This window comes from Erythrolamprus reginae, chromosome 3 (assembly GCF_031021105.1).
Source record: "Erythrolamprus reginae isolate rEryReg1 chromosome 3, rEryReg1.hap1, whole genome shotgun sequence".
In the NCBI taxonomy this organism is placed as follows: domain Eukaryota; kingdom Metazoa; phylum Chordata; class Lepidosauria; order Squamata; family Dipsadidae; genus Erythrolamprus; species Erythrolamprus reginae.
Window position 1 is genome coordinate 15,479,635 of NC_091952.1, and position 17,538 is coordinate 15,497,172.

Consider the following 17,538-nt stretch of genomic DNA (forward strand, 5'->3'; position numbering starts at 1 on the left):
GGAGGTACTGTATGTGCTAGGAGGCAGTCTCAAAGATAGTATTGGAAAGAATAATAATAATAATTAATAATAATTTATTGGATTTGTATGCCGCCCCTCTCCGTAGACTCGGGGCGGCTAACAACAATGATAAAAACAACATGTAACAATCCAATAGTAAAAAAACTAAAAACCCTTATTATAAAACCAAACATACACACAAACATACCATGCATAACTTGTAATGGCCTAGGGGGAAGGAATATCTCAACTCCCCCATGCCTGGCGGTATAAGTGAGTCTTGAGTAGTTTACGAAAGACAGGGAGGGTGGGGGCAATTCTAATCTCCGGGGGGAGTTGGTTCCAGAGGGCCGGGGCCGCCACAGAGAAGGCTCTTCCCCTGGGGCCCACCAAATGGCATTGTTTAGTCGACGGGACCCGGAGAAGGCCAACTCTGTGGGACCTTATCGATCGCTGGGATTCGTGCGGTAGCAGGCGGTTCTGGAGGTAATCTGGTCCAATGCCATGTAGGGGTTTAAAAGTCATGACCAACACTTTGAATTGTGAATTGCAGCCAATGCAAGCCACAGTGTTGAGTGAAAGTACTTTTTCCTAAGTATGATATCATAATTTTAGCCACCCTTTTCTTCCCCTGCCACCATCTCTTCTCCCTCATTTTATTCCATCTTTCATTATATATGTGCACCCTAAAACATACTCACTTAACTTTTCAGCTGTCTGATTTTGCCTTTCTGCTTTTCCCACCCTCTAGTGCTGTAGTCACTTACAAAACCAATCAAGGGAGGGCTGGATGTGTTTGCCTCCATAAGGAATAGGAAAATCGATTTACAAATGACACACCAATGAATTTGATGTCAAGTTAGCTTAACCCTGGCCTGGATCTTTATTGTTTAAACGTTGCATTTCTATTTTCACTGTAGCAACGGAAAGGACTAAGGTCATTCTTGCAACCAATTAACTTTTTTCCCCATTCTTACTTCAGCATGACTGCTTAAAATCTTGCACATGAGGTTAAACTAGAGGTTTCTGTTGGATTATTTTTTTTTACACAACGTTTTCATTTGGAATGCATTCCCATAATCACAAATCCAGTGATGGGCTACCAAAATTTCTACTGCCACGCTGTGGGTGTGGTTTGTTTTGTGGGTGTGGCTTGATGGTCATGTGACCAGATAGGAGTGGCTTGCCGGACATGTGAATGCCCGGTAGAGGCAGCGCTTATGGGCCAGGCCGGCGACCCCAAAACATCGGCATGATTAAGCTGGTCTGGCCCCATGTCTAAAGAGGCCCCCATGTCAAACCAGGTAGCCTATGCCTGCCTAACCCAAAAAACAAGCTCCCTTGAGTTCAGTGTGACTTACTCCCAGGTAAGTGGGTAGAGCAGCCTTCCCCAGGCAATAGCTTATAATAAGTAAAATAATAAATACAGTGGTACCTCGGTTCTCGACCACAATTCGTTTTGGAAGTGTGGTCGAGAACCGATTTGGTTGAGAACCGAAACAATTTAAGATAAATTCCCCTCCTCAGTTGTCTCTCCCTCTAGCTTGCCTGTTTCTGTCCCCGTCTCCCTCTCTCTCCCTCTCTCTGTAGCTTGCCGTCTTCCATCTTCAGCTCTCTCGCTCGCCCGCTTCTGTCCCTGGCTCTCTCTCTCTCTCTGTAGCTTGCCGGCTTCTGTCTTCAGCTCCCTGGAGTGTTCGAGTTCCAAATGTTTGTTCGGATTTCAGGGCAAAAGTTTCTTGAATTTCCTGGTCGAATACTGATTTGTTCGAACTGAGAAGCATTCGAAAACCGAGGTAGCACTGTATTAACACTAAAATTCACTTGGGGCTCAGAGTTGGGGGAGGCTGCAAAATGTTTACTTCTTCCTGGAGGGGGGAACATAAGAGAAAATAATTGAGAAGTACTACTGTATAGGATGATGCTGAAGCTGGATGATCACTTTAGTGACAACGGGCAAAGGGACCGTTTTATATTATGTGGGAGAAGACGGTGGAAAACCGGCTCCTTTTTTTCCAGACCAGATAATGTGATTGATGGTGTACTGTCAAGTTGGCAAGATGAGCCCTTCAGGTCAGATGGCACAATGGGGGAAAAAAACTTCAAAATCTTTCAGAGTGCTAATGGTATTTATGATCCAACCAGATTAAAGTCTTTGAGTTGCTGAAGCTGCCATGTGGGAAATGCAATCTGATGTGGCAAAGATGGGATTGTAATTGGAATATGGGATATAAGAAACTTGATCATAAGAAAACTCAACCCAGTGAAAAAAAATGAACTGAATCAACTACACATTGACACCTTAGGCATCAATAAATTGAAACAGACTGGCTTTGGACCCATCATACACAGGAGAAAGACAGAGGGAATGGTATTGCTTTCACGGTCAGCCAAGGTTACAGCAAAGACAGTAACTCAGATAGAATGTAGTTGATTCAATTTCTTGGACAACCCTGTAATACGACAGTTTTCCAAGTTTATGCTCCAAACGCTGATGCAAAAGAAATGGAGACAGATGAGTTCTCTGGTCATGCTCGATCGAAAATTGACATGGAAGCAACGTGTGCTCCTTATGGTTGGAGACCAAATGCCAAAAATTGGAAATAGTAAACATAGTTGGGCTAGATTTTTCAGAATATGGGAATGAGTCAAAAGAATAATGTAGCTGCTTCCGGAAAACCAATATAATTTTTTACTTACAGTGGTACCTCTACCTACGAACGCCTCTACTTACGAACTTTTCTAGATAAGAACCAGGTGTTCAAGATTTTTTTGTCTCTTCTCAGGAACCATTTTCCACTTATAAACCCGAGCCTCCGAAACTGTAACTGGAAAAGGCAGGGAGAAGCCTCTGTGGGGCCTCTCTAGAAATCTCCTCGGAGGAAACAGGGCCTCCACCCCCCCTGTGGTTTCTCCAATTGCATGCATTATTTGCTTTTACATTGATTCCTATGAGAAAAATTGCTTCTTCTTACAAACTTTTCTACTTAAGAATCTGGTCATGGAACGAATTAAGTTCGTAAGTAGAGGTACCACTGTACTAGCAAAGTCTTCCAACAACTGAAATGGGACATGTACAGTATATGCATGGACATCATATGTTAGAATATGTAGAAATCACTATATCAATCAATCTATCTATCTATCTATCTATCTATCTATCTATCTATCTATCTATCTATCTATTTATCTATATATGTCAAATGTTTTTGCTGAATTTGAAAATTAGGGAGACTAGGATAGATCTATTTCAGCCTTATTTTGGTCTCATCAGCTAGCCATACCCACTGGGACTTGAACCTGCAACCTTTGCCTTGTAAGGCACAGAATTATCCTCTAGGCTACAGTATCCAATCCCTTCGGCGATATATAAGCTAAATAACACTCACTCATCACAAAAACTCCAAAACTGTAAAGCCTGAAACTTGAAACTTGGCATGTATATTCTACTTCCCCTCCTCAACTGAAAAGACATCTGTTCCAGCTGCCAGTTGCCTTATATTAACATGCTCTCACTAAACCGGGCATGGGCATGGCCAACATGTGACTCATCCGGTTTGTGGGCTGGGACATTTTATTCTCCCTCCACACAGGCAGGACGTTGCAGCATATGATCTTGTGGGCAATACTTAGATCTTGTTTAAGGTGTCTTAGTTCTAAACTTTCTAGGCCCAGGATTGAAAGTCCTGGGTCTCAAAACTGCAGAATGGGTGTCAAAACTGCAGGAAAAAAAAACCAGTTGCAAATAACCTGCCTTACACTGAGGAGTTGCACGAGTCAAAAAGAGGGCTGTGAAAATATATACAGCCCCCTCACATTCTGGACACAAACTGTTTCAACTCCTACTCTCAAAACGATGCTATAGAGCAGTGATGGCGAACCTATGGCATGGGTGTCACAGATGGCACTCAGAACCATATCTGTTGGCAGGTGAGCTGTTGCCCTAGTTCAGCTGCAAGTTGCACGTGTGTGCCGGCCAGCTGATTTTTGGCTCACAAAGAGGCTCTGGGAGGACGTTCTTGGCTTCCAGAGAGCCTCCAGGGGGATGGGGGAGGGCATTTTTACTCTCCCTCGGCTCCAGGGAAGCCTTTGGAGCCTGGGAAGGGCAAAACATGAGTTCTGGAGACCTCACCTACAAAAAGATATTGACAAAATTGAACGGGTCCAAAGATGGGCTACAAGAATGGTGGAAGGTCTTAAGCATAAAATGTATCAGGAAAGACTTCATGAACTCAATCTGTATAGTCTGGAAGACAGAAGGAAAAGGGGGGACATGATCGAAACATTTAAATATGTCAAAGGGTTTAATAAGGTTCAGGAGGAAAGTGTTTTTAATAGAAAAGTGAACACAAGAACAAGGGGACACAATCTGAAGTTAGTTGGGGGAAAGATCAAAAGCAACATGAGAAAATATTATTTTACTGAAAGAGTAGTAGATCCTTGGAACAAACTTCCAGCAGACGTGGTTGGTAAATCCACAGTAACTGAATTTAAACATTCCTGGGATAAACATATATCCATCCTAAGATAAAATACAGAAAATAGTATAAGGGCAGACTAGATGAACCATGAGGTCTTTTTCTGCCGTCAGTCTTCTATGTTTCTATTGGGCCCACCAGAAGTTGGGAAACAGACTGTTTCTGACATCCAGAGGGCCTCCGGGGGGCAGTGGAAGCTTTTTTTGCCCTCCCCAGGCATTGAATTGTGGGTGTGGGCACTCACACATGCACAATAGTGCGCACACTTGCTCTTTCTGCACCCAAGGGAAAAAAAGGTTTGTCATCACTGCTATAGAGCATTGCATACCAAAAGAACTAAACAATATTAATAAAAATTGTAAGGATACAAGCAACAAGTTACAGTCATATAGTCACACCAGTAAGTGGGAGGAAATGGATGATAGGAATGCTGAGAGAAAACTAATAGTAATGCAGACTTAGTAAATAGTTTCACAGTGTTGAGGCAAATATTTGTTTAGCAGAGTGATGGCATTCAGGAAGTTGAATGTTGTCTCGGTGTGTAGTGCTCTGTAGCAACGTTTTGAGGGTAGGAGTTGAAACAGTTTATGTCCAGAATGAGAGGGATCAGTCAATATTTTCACAGCCCTCTTTTTGACTCGTGCAGTATACAGGTCCTCAATGGAAGACAGGTTGGCAGGTATTGTTTTTTCTGCAGTTCTGATTATCCTCTGAATTCTGTGTCGGTCTTGTTGGGCTGCAGAACCCAACCAGATAGTTATAGAGGTGCAGATGACAGACTCAATGATTCCTCTGTAGAACTGTATCAGCAGCTCCTTGGGCAGTTTGAGCTTCCTGAGTTGGCGCAGAAAGAACATTCTTTGATGTGATTTTTTGGTGATGTTTTTGATGTTAGGTGACTATTTTAGGTCTTGAGATATGGTAGAACCTAGAAATTTGAAGGTCTCTACTGTTGATACTATGTTGTCTAGTATTGTGAGAGGTGGTAGGATGGGAGGGATTCTCAACATTTCCTGACAAAACAATTAAGAAGAAGAAGAATTTGTCTCCAGAAGTTATGGCTTCTCCGTTTTTATGTTTTTAAGAAGAGATTGGAAAACCCTCTGTCTGAAATGGTATAGGTTTCCTGCCTGGGCAGGGGGTTGAACTAGAAGACCTCCAAGGTACCTCTGTTATTCTGTTGTGTTATTCTGTTGAGTGAACAATGCTGAATAGGCTGCTATAGGTTTGTTCTAAAAAAGTAGCTGAAGTGTTAGGAAAGAACACATGCATCAAAATGCATCAAAATGGCACTGAATGCATCAAAATGGCACTGTATATTATAGGCATAACCTTCTCAATGAATGCTAATGACTATGTCACTCAACCAAGTACTAGCTGATGACTCAGAATCAAGATTCAGATGTGACATGCCATAATTCTTGAACTTCCAGGGAGAGTGAATATTACTCTTACTTATTCTTGTTATAATGGGATAAAATTGGGTTTGAACATTCATTACAAAAGCAGCTGTACATGCCCAACGGTAGTAGCTATGAAAGAGTGACAGCAAATTCCCTCATCTCCCCAAATTGATAGCAATTTCAGCCTACCTTTTTATACTAAAAATGTGAATACAGAGTTGATGTTCAATTTCATTTTTTCCCCCTGCCCTTTAACTGGAATATACCAAAGACCAGGAGCGAAAAGGAGGGAAACATACAAGCATAGATAGCATTCAGACTTATTTTTCACTGCAGCTTTCCTGCTTCAGTCTTGAAGCTAAGAAGCAGAATTTTACTATGTTGTATGCATTGCATGATACATACGGAAGAAATCAGCACAACATTTATTTAAATGGTCAGAGATTGGTGCTAGAAGAGGCAAAGTAAACATTTGGTCCATTTTCAAATAAAATGTACTCTATAAAAGAACATGTGGTACCTACGGGATTGTCTTCTGCCTCACATATCCCAGGGGCCAGTCAGGTCCCACAGAGTTGGCTTTCTCCAGGTCTCATCAGCCAGGCAATGCCATCTGGTGGGGCCTAGGGAAGAGCCTTCTCTGTGGTGGCCCCGGCCCTTTGGAATCAACTCCCCCTGGAGATTTGTACCCCCCACCCACCCTTCCAGTCTTTTGCAATGCTCCTCTGCCAACAGGCCTGGGGCCACTGAAATTTTATCATCTACCCTGGCCTATGACTGAATGTGATCATGCCCTCATGCCCTCATCACCTCGAGGTTCGACTACTGTAATGCTCTCTACATGGCGCTACCTTTGAAAAGTGATCGGAAACTTCAGATCGTGCAGAATGCAGCTGCGAGAGCAATCATGGCCTTCCCTAAATACGCCCATGTTACACCAACACTCCGCAGTCTGCATTGGTTGCCGATCAATTTCCGGTCACAATTCAAAGTGTTGGTTATGATCTACAAAGCCCTTCATGGCATCGGACCAGAATATCTCCGAGACCGCCTTCTGCCGCACGAATCCCAGTGACCGGTTAGGTCCCACAGAGTGGGCTTTCTCCGGGTCCCGTCAACTAAACAATGTCAGTTGGCGGGCCCTAGGGGAAGAGCCTTCTCTGTGGCGGCCCCGACTCTCTGGAACCAGCTCCCCCCAGAGATTAGAACTGCCCCTACCTTCCTTGCCTTTCGTTATCTCCTTAAAACCCACCTTTGTCGTCAGGCATGGGGGAACTGAGATATCTCCAATGGGCCTATACAATTTATGTATGGTATGCTTGTATGTATGTATGTCTGTTTAATAATGGGTTTTTAAAAATATTTTAAATTGTATATTATTAGATTCGTTATGAACTGTTTTTATTGTGTTGTGAGCCGCCCCGAGTCTATGGAAAGGGGCGGCATACAAATCTAATTAATAATAATAATAATAATAATAATAATAATAATAATAATAATAATAATATTGGGTTTTTAGAATTTAAATTAAGTTAGGTTCTCATTTTTTTTTTAAGTATTGAAGTTTTTAGAGTGTATTAGATTTCTTGTATGTTTTGTATTTGTTTTCTGGGAGCCGCCCTGAGTCTCAGGAGAAGGGCCGCATAGAAATCAATTCAACTTCTTCTATGCAATACAGATTAAGAGTACTATGTGCTACAGGAACATTACAGTGTGATATCAGGCATTAAAATTTGTTAACCCAATCTTGGGTAGCTTCAAGATAACTACAAACTACGGCATACAAAACTTTTGCTAGACCAATTCTTGAATACAGCTCATCTGCCTGGAATCTGCACTGCCTATCATTACATATCACCCTATTCCTAAGAGGTGCATAAGCACACCGGTGTGCCTACTTTTCCCCATATGTAGCCATAACAAATTCTTCCTAGAAAGTCAAGGTCATCCTTTGTCTCTGTACTCCTGCACCTGCATGGAAGGAGATGTCTAGATTCTGCCAGGCTGGCAGTTGAAGACTGGTCAATGTGATGGACTTGGGGGAGTGGGGGCAAGGGCTTGAACTTGTATTAATTGGATCTACTGTATTGTTTGTCTTATATATATGCTCTGAGCCGCCCAGAGTCCTCAGAAAGGGGCAGCATACAAATCCAATTAAACTTAAACTTTCAACTGGATGGTAGAACCCAAAGGATTTCAGATTTGGGTTTCTCCCAGATGTGCCAACATGGCTCTATTAATAAATTGGAACTTTGAGAAATATTTTGCCTGATCTAGAACATTGGCTGTCTACACTTTCATAGATGATAAATCAACCCAGAGTAGACATCGTGATTCTAGCAACATACCATAAATTAGCACACCAACCATTTGGGAAAGAGTTGAACTGAAAATCACTAATAAAATTGTGTGCCCTTTTATTTAAAAAAGAAATGTTTCCCTATTAGGGGTGTGAGTACAATATATTGCTTCGTTATAAGCAGGAGGTTGAAGTCCTATTACTCAGGGAAGGGAAATGAAGATGATGCTGATGATGAACAGGGCATCCCTCTGGTTGGTTGGTTGGTTGTATTGTTTGGAAAAGATGCTTCACTTCCATAGCTGATGAAGTGAAGCATTCCCGTGAATATTTCTATTGCACCAATATTATCTATTCTTATTGGATACAAACAGCCAGACCTATGTATGCCGCCCCGAGTCTTCGGAGAGGGGCGGCATACAAATCTAAGTAATAAATAAAATAAATAATAAATATATTTATTTATTGTTAGAGTTGAAAGGGACCATGAAGGCCATCAAGTTCAACCCCCTGCCCAAGCAGGAACCCTATATAGAACACCAGTCAAGTGGCAGTTTAATCTTCTCTTAAAAATGTCCAGAGTGTTGGAGTTCACAACGTCTGCTGGAAGGTTGTTCCATTGGTTGATCGCTCTGACCGTCAGGAAGTTCCTCCTTATCTCCATGTTGAATCTATCCTTGGTCAGCTTCCAGCCGTTGTTCCTCGTCCGGCCCTCTGGTGCCCTGAAGAATAAAGTGATCCCCTCCTCTCTGTGACATCCCCTCGTATACTTGTAGACTGCTATCATGTCCGCTCTGGCCCTCCTTTTCTCTAGGCTATCCATGCCCAGTTCCCTCAGTCTCTCTTCGTAAGTCTTGGTTTCTAGTCCCTTAATCATCTTGGTTGCTCTTTTTTGCACCTTCTCCAGAGTTTCAATGTCTCTTTTGAAGTGTGGTGACCAGAACTGAATGCAGTACTCCAGGTGTGGTCAGAACTGAATACAGTACTCCAGGTGTGGTCGGACCAGGGCGTAGTAGAGTGGCATTAAGACTTCCCTGGTCTTGGAGTATATTCCCAGTGTATATGTAGAGTTAAAAGAAGCTAATTTATTGTTATTTGCCTGTAATCCAGGAATTTCCCCCCAAAATGGCAGTTTTCTACAGGGAAGCTCCAGATAAGGCTCAAAAGCAATTGGTGCTTGTGTGTGTGAGAGAGAGAGGGAGGGTGGGAGGGAGCGAGAGAGAGAGAAAGAGCCTTCTTATGTTTACATAGTGAGTCTAGGCTAATTTCCCCCTTGGGTCTCTCTCCCAATTATTGGTTGCTCTCCAATAATTCTGGCGCAATTCTGTCACCATGTTTCATGAAAGTGCTTGGACACCGAAGATAATAAATAGCAGTTAACCGAAAATTATTGTCAGGGTAAGATTAACTGCTAAAAATCTTTTTCCTCATCGCCAGCATTCCCTTTACAACCTATTTGCATTTTAATAGCTACCCTCATTCGGCAGTAAAAATTGCAATTTTTTTTTTGCTCCCGGTTGTTCTTGGGATGTTACGTTATAATTTTGAAGGAACATCTTCCGTAATTATATTTAATAGACATGGAATTGATTGAAACACTTGGGGGAGGGGAGGGACAGCGAGAGAGAAAAGCCAGGCTAATTTTGTAAACAAGCCATTGTACATTGACATCTCCCCCCACCTCCCCGAGTTTGTTCTTTAAAATCTCCCAATTAATTTTTAATTAAAATGCTCAAAGATGCTATTATACTTCTTGTCATAAACTGAAGTCTCATGCAAGGGTAAATGGCTTTGCTGTTTAGACAGATTATCTCTTATTAAAATGGCAGTTAGTGGGGTCATGACCTTAGGAAGATCCCTGTCCAGAATAATCACCACGTGGAGAATGTAATGTAATAAAGATATAGTGAGTGAAGGCCTGATATATTTGCTTAGGTCATTCAAATTATTTTGCTTTCTCTGCTGCATCTAAATCCCAAATGGTATATCAAGGAAAAGCTTTTCAAATCAAGCTCAATCCCTGGTGATTTTGTAGACACATCTATGTTGTTTTCTTAATAAAAAAATATGAAACTGGTTGTCTATTGTCCTCTTCAAGGTCATTTCTTTAGACCTTTTAGTCTAGTGTAGTCAGTGATGGGCAGAACCGGTAGAAAGATTATTTTTTCCAATATATTTTATTAATTTTCTTAAAATAGACAAAACTGACAAACATACATTTAACATAGAAGTGGGGTTGTAACTTCCCCGCTTATTCTAGAAGTAAAATTTCAATACAGAAAAAAGAATACATTCAAAAGTACTTAAAATCAGCTTATTACTTTAAATGAAAAGAAGAAATTTCTTTTACCTTATATAGCAATTCTTCATACATAAACTAATTCTAACATAACTCTTAAATCATATCTCTACTAATACAATTGTCTTATTTTTATTTATTTATTTATTTTACTTTTAATATTTCTTCTTGTTTATCCATATATACACTTTGTTCCATATCTCATAAAATTCTGTTTCTTCTTGATCTTTTAACCGTCTTGTCATCATATCCATTTTAGCGCAGTCCAATATTTTCTTAATAACTTCCTCTTCTTTGGGTATATTTTCCCCTTTCCAATTTTGCGCATACATTATCCTGGCCGCGGTTAAAATATGAATAACTAGGTGTAAAATTTCTTTCTTATATTTCTGATTAGTTATGCCCAGTAAATAAAATTTTGGGGTGAACCAGTAGAAAGATTTTGATTTTTTTTTTTATCTTTCTTTCCCTTCTGGGCTCTGGGTATGTTTTTCTTATCGCAGTAAATGAGGTTGAATGTGTATAATTTTAGAAGAGTTGCAGTAGATAATATATATTTTTGTGCGCCCGTGTGTAATATGTATGTATGCATATGGCATATATGCATAAAATTAAATAGTCATCCTAATCCAAACCATTGACGTAAGTGACATCAAGTTGGCCACCTTTAAGACAGTCACATGACCTTTAAGCCAGCCCCCCCGGTCACATGATCATCAAGCCACTCCCACCCGGTCACATCACCAGCAAGCCACACCCACAAAATAAGCCCTGCCCACAGTTTGGTAGTAAAAATTTTAGCAGCCTTTCACTGAGTATAGTGCTTCTCAAATAGTGGGGCAGGCCACCCAGGGGGCGGGGCACAAAGCAATGCCAGGAGGGGCATGTGACCCCAGGGAACATGTGTGGTCCCTTTTGATCGATTCCCCCAGGGTTTTCCCAGTTGCCCACTACTCTTTGTAGACCCACTACTCTTTTCAGACAACACTACTAAAAACGGAAAATGGTTTTACCAAGTTGATTAGCAATAGCATTTAGACTTATTTACTGCTTCCTAGTGCTTTTACAACCCTCTCTAAGTGGTTTACAGAATCAGCCTCTTGCCCCCAACAATATGGGTCCTCATTTTTCCCACCTTGGAAGGATGGAAGGCTGAGTCAACCTTGAGCCGGTGGTGAGATTTGAACTGCTGAACTATAGCTAGCAGTTAGGTGAAGTAGCTCTGGATGCCTTGATGGCTCTGAATAGCCATCCAAAGAGATTTGGCTTCAGCTGGGGAAAGCTTGCAGTGCCAGACAACCAGCGAAGAGGAGGAGGAACTGCCTTCTGCCCCTGATCCAAGAACATGCAGAGCAGAGAAAGGGCAGGAGCAGCAGAAGTCAGCCAGACTACTCAATAGCAGAAAGCCCTGACTGTCTTGTTGGGCTGCCCTTTAAAACTGATTATTTATCACAGCGGTGCTGTGGGAACAACGGTTGCTGCTGTGGGAACAACGGTTTTGTTTTCTAACTATTTTTACTCATTGTGTTTGCTTTGTGGACTAATCTTGGTCTGCTTGTGGCTGGACTTAATTGGGACTGTTCTGAGTCTTGGTGAAGGGAATTGCTGAGGAATTTTTATTTTTATTTTTATTTTTATTTTTATTTTTATTTTTATTTTTATTTTTATTTTTATTTTTATTTTTATTTTTATTTTTATTTTTATTTTTATTTTTATTTTTATTTTTATTTTTATTTTTATTTTTATTTTTATTTTTATTTTTATTTTTATTTTTATTTTTATTTTTATTTTTATTTTTATTTTTATTTTTATTTTTATTTTTATTTTTATTTTTATTTTTATTTTTATTTTTATTTTTATTTTTATTTTTATTTATTTTACTTTTATTTAATGTTAGAGTTGAAAGGGACCATGCAGCATCATATGCTGCAACGTCCTTCCGGTCAACGACTACTTCAGCTTCAACAGCATCAACACAAGAGCACGCAACAGATTCAAACTTAATATTAACCGCTCCAAACTTGACTATAAAAAATATGACTTTAACAATCGAGTTGTCGAAGCGTGGAACTCATTGCTGGACTCAGTGGTGTCAGCCCCCAGCCCCCAACATTTCTCCCTTAGACTCTCCACGATTGACCTCTCCAGGTTCCTAAGAGGCCAGTAAGGGGCGTACATAAGTGCACTGATGTGCCTATCGTCCCCTGTCCAATTGTCTTTCCTTATCTCATATATCATATATTTTCTCTCCTTCCCTTCTACTTCTGTTCTTTCTTACTTTCTATCTTTATATATATTACTTAATGTCTATTTTCTTTCATATGTATTGTATATTGGACAAAGAATAAATAAATAAATAAAAAGTCCAACCCCTTGAGCAGGAATCCTAAAGCACCCCAGCCAAATGGCAGTCCAATCTCCTCTTGAAAGTGTCCAGAGTTGGGGAGTTCACAACCTCCGCAGGCAGGTTGTTCCACTGGTTGATCGCTCTGACCATCAGGAAATTCTTCCTTACTTCTAGGTTGAATCGCTCCTTGGTCAGCTTCTAGCCGTTGTTCCTCGTCCGGCCCTCTGGTGTTCTGGAGAATAGAGTGGCCCCCTCCTCTCTGTGGCAACCCCTCATATACCTGTATACAGCTATCATGTCCCCTCTGGCCCTCCTTTTCTCTAGGCTATCCATGTCCAGTTCCCGCAATCTCTCTTCGTAAGTTTTGGTTTCAAGTCCCCTAATCATTTTGGTTGCTCTTTTCTTCACCTTCTCCAGAGTTTCAATGTCTCTTTTGAAGTGTGGTGACCAGAACTGGATGCAATACTCCAGATGTGGTCTGACCAGGGAGTAGTAGAGTGGTATTAATACTTCCCTGGTCTTGGAGTGTATCCCCCTGATATTAATAAACATACTAAATTACAAGTGTGTGTGTGTGTGAGAGAGAGAGAGGGGGGGGGCAACATAATTGTCCAGATGCTCAATGTTTATAGGTGCACTCCTCTTTCTTGTGGTTTTGGTCTTCAGAGTAGACTTTGACTGGATAACCAACTTTCAGATAAAAGTGTGCCTTCTGATAGTTATTCAAATTATCTAGCTATCATTTGGCATCTTCAAACAGAAGAACGAAAATGAAAGTTTACACTTCGGTCAGACAGCTCTTCAAAGAAAGGAATTCTTCAAAGACTTTTTTTTTTTTTGCATCTTTTCAGTTGAAGAATTGCCCTCTACGATAATGTCTATCTGAGATAGAATAGAAATTAGGCTGACTAAAATTTTCATTTCCAAAAAGGAGACGCATGCTTGGACTTCACCCATTGCTTAATGATTGCTTCTTTTTTTGTCCATTTGAATATCTATTTCCATCCAGTGAACCACAACAGTCCAGTGCGATAATTGAAAGTGCGGTGCGTTATCTTGAGAAGGGTGAAATCACAGATGATTGTTAATGGCACATTTCGCAAGCATGTGCATTAATGCGAGCACATTTTCTACCAATAGCAGCATGTTAATAGCAAAAGGAGAGAGAAAAACACCTGAGGACAAAAATATAATAATCTGCTGGAGTTTATTTTTTCTCCTTTTAATGAGAAGCAAATGTATCGAGTTGAATTCAGCTTCTGCAATGCCCACAAAAACTATATTCCCTAGGTAAAACATTCAAAACTGAATGTATTTTTATGGAAAAGCACAATTCTGTTGTTAGCATTTGAGATAGCCAAAAATAAAGGTATCTAATCTGTGAGGGGAACAAAACGCCCGTGTTTCCAATTTATTTCTCTTAATAGCAAGTACGTTCCTTTGCAGACATTCAAAATTATGCTCGCTGACATATTGCAAACATGTTCTGCTTACTTAGCTACAGTTTGTATGACTACAGCTAACACCTAGTGAAAATAGATCAGACTGTTTTGCTTCTAAAACTTTGCTGTTCATAAAGTCATCAAAAGTACAGTTGACTTGGAAGTTTCACTTAGTTTCTAATTAAACTGACGTGAATGAAGGAGTACAAGGGGAACTAATCAAATTCGCAGATGACACCAAGCTGGCAGGGGTAGCCAACACCCTAGAAGACAGGCTCAAAATACAGAAAGATCTGGACAGATTAACACTATGGGCCCACACTAACAACATGATGTTCAACGTCGACAAGAGCAAAGTCCTTCACCTTGGAGAAAAAAAACTAGACACACATACAGCCTGGGAGAAACCCCGCTTAGCAGTAGTGACTGCGAAAGAGATCTTGGAGTCTTGGTGGATAATCAACTAAACATGAGCCAGCAATGTGCAGCAGCAGCCAAAAAAGCCAACACTATCCTAAACTGCATCAACAGGGGAATACACTCCAAGACCAGGGAAGTATTAATACCACTCTACTACGCCCTGGTCAGACCACATCTGGAGCATAGTTCCCTCTAAGCTGAGCAGTGAGCAATCGCTCACTTAAAAATCATCATCAACTCAGAGTTTTCCAAACCTGCCCAGAAGCCGAGAGGGAAAGAGTAAGAGGGAAGGAGAGAGAGAGGAAGAGAGGAAGAGAGAGAAACAGATAGAAAAAAGAGAGGAAGGAAAAGAGAAAGAAAAAGAATGGGAGTAAGGAAGAGAGAAAGAAAATCAAAATCTAGTTTGAAACTAGCTCAACTATTTAAGTGGCATTTTGATATTGATAGAGTTGCCCTATTATGAGCTCACTGTTATAGACACACAGTACAGTATTTTATTTTGAAATTCTCTGAGGCAAAACAGGGTGGGATTTTTATTTATTTATTTGTTTGTTTGTTTGTTTGTTTATTTATTATTTCTGTGCCGCCCAGTCCCAAAGGGACTGCCGCTCAGACACTATACTTTTCCGCCCCCCCCCCCCAAAAAAAAAAAAAATTAGAGGTAACACTGATCTGGAGTACTGCATCCAGTTCTGGTCACCACACTTCAAAAGAGACATTGAAACTCTGGAGAAGGTGCAGAAAAGAGCAACCAAAATGATTAAATTAAGGGACTTGAAACCAAGACTTACAAAGAGTGATTGCAGCAACTGGGCATAGATAGCCTAGAGAAAAGAAGGGCCAGAGGGGACATGATAGCTGTATATAGGTATGTGAGGGGCTGCCACAGAGAGGAGGGGGCCATTCTATTCTCCAGAGCACCAGAGGGTCGGACGAGGAACAACGGCTGGAAGCTGACCAAGGAGAGATTCAACCTAGAAGTAAGGAAGAACTTCCTGACGGTCAGAGCGATCAACCAGTGGAACAACCTGCCTGCAGAGGTTGTGAACTCCCCAACTCTGGACACTTTCAAGAGGAGATTGGACTGCCATTTTGCTGGGGTGCTTTAGGATTCCTGCTCAGGCAGGGGGTTGGACTTGATGACCTGCATGGTCCCTTTCAACTCAATCAATCAATCAATCAATCAATCAATCAATCAATCAATCAATCAATCAATCAATCAATCAATCAATCAATCAATCAATCAATCAATAAATAAATAAATAAATAAATAAATAAATAAATAAATAAATAAATAAATAAATAAATAAATAAATAAATAAATAAAAACATAAACCTAGGTTTAACCCAGATATTATGTTTAAAAAAACAACAGCAGAGGAAAATTGGCTGAAATATCTTATTTCCTCTAGTGATATGATCTTGCATCCCACTACTCAAAATATTCCCTGATTTTTACCATCCCAATATCAGTTAGGCAAAGAGGAGAAGAGGGCAGGGGAGAGGAGAGGAGAGGAGAGGAGAAGAGAAGAGAACTTTATTGTCCCTTTAAATGTTCACTAACCAGCATACATTAAAATGAAATGTCATTACATTCAGCTCTCAAAAGATAGCCATTATGCATACACCCACATATCCACACGATGTGACACAAATAAACATCATAATCCAGTTCAAGTGTATATGTATACATGGCAAAAAGAAATAATCCTGTGGATTTACAAGATGAATGGCATGCCATAAGGAACAAGTCTGTTACAGAACATTAGCTGTCAAGCTTGGACAATGTCAGAAATGTGTCAAATACATAAAGGTTATAGAGGTTTGTTTGCTTCTTTGTTTTGGGGCACTGGAATATCATTCATGTTGGGCTATAAAGCAGAATAGATTTTGGATAGAAGAGAATATTTGTAGCTCTGGGTGGAACTGTGGTTCCTTGGTGTTCTCCGAGCTTGGTTGTTTTTTTTAAATTATTATTATTTTATTATTTATTAGATTTGTATGCCGCCCCTCTCCGCAGACAATTGCAAACAATGTTGTAGAATACATTATCTAATACTACTATGCTTCTAATATACTGTCTTGCAGAATATGCTATCTAATCTTAACAAAGCCTTTAGCCATTGTAATGTTCTTCCCTGAGAAGGTATTTGTTAAGAAAAGTGGAAAAGTCCTATTGCACCCATCTATATAAATGAAGTCTGTTCACACTGTGTAGCCATTTCATAGCATCATCAAGTCTATCATTCTTAACTTTATTCTGTGATCCTCAATATTCTAAATAAATGGACTGAATGAGGCTGTACTTGGAGACATCCATGGAAAAATGAACAAAAACTGCATCTGAAAACCAAGTGTATTTTGTAATGTTGGAAGAAATATCCATCTGGTTCAGTTCCAAGCTGGAAGAAAGGCACTGGAGAAAAAATGGAGGCTGGGGGATGATTTGAAAAAGGTTCCATTTATTGATGAAACAGAACCACCAAGTATGCGAGATTCTGGTGCAGCTGATTACATAGAGTTGAGGAGAAGGTATTTATACCTTCTATTGGGCTTTGCACTTGAGCTTCCTGTTCCTTGGAAAGAACATGTATTCTACTGGCTGTTGTAGAGGTCATGTAGGAGTCATAACTGCCTCTATAGGTTGTCTGAGCTCCCAGGTTTGGTTGAAGTTTGAACTGCTGAGATAATGCAATGAAGATGCTTGTGTTCTGAAAGGGCATTGGAAAAATCCTCTTAAGGCTTAATTACTTTTTATTCTATTGGATCTTGCGCGAGTGTATTTGCTTATGAATAAAGCTATCTGAGTCTTTATCTCTTAAGTGCTGACATTTGGTGTGGACTATTAGGGAA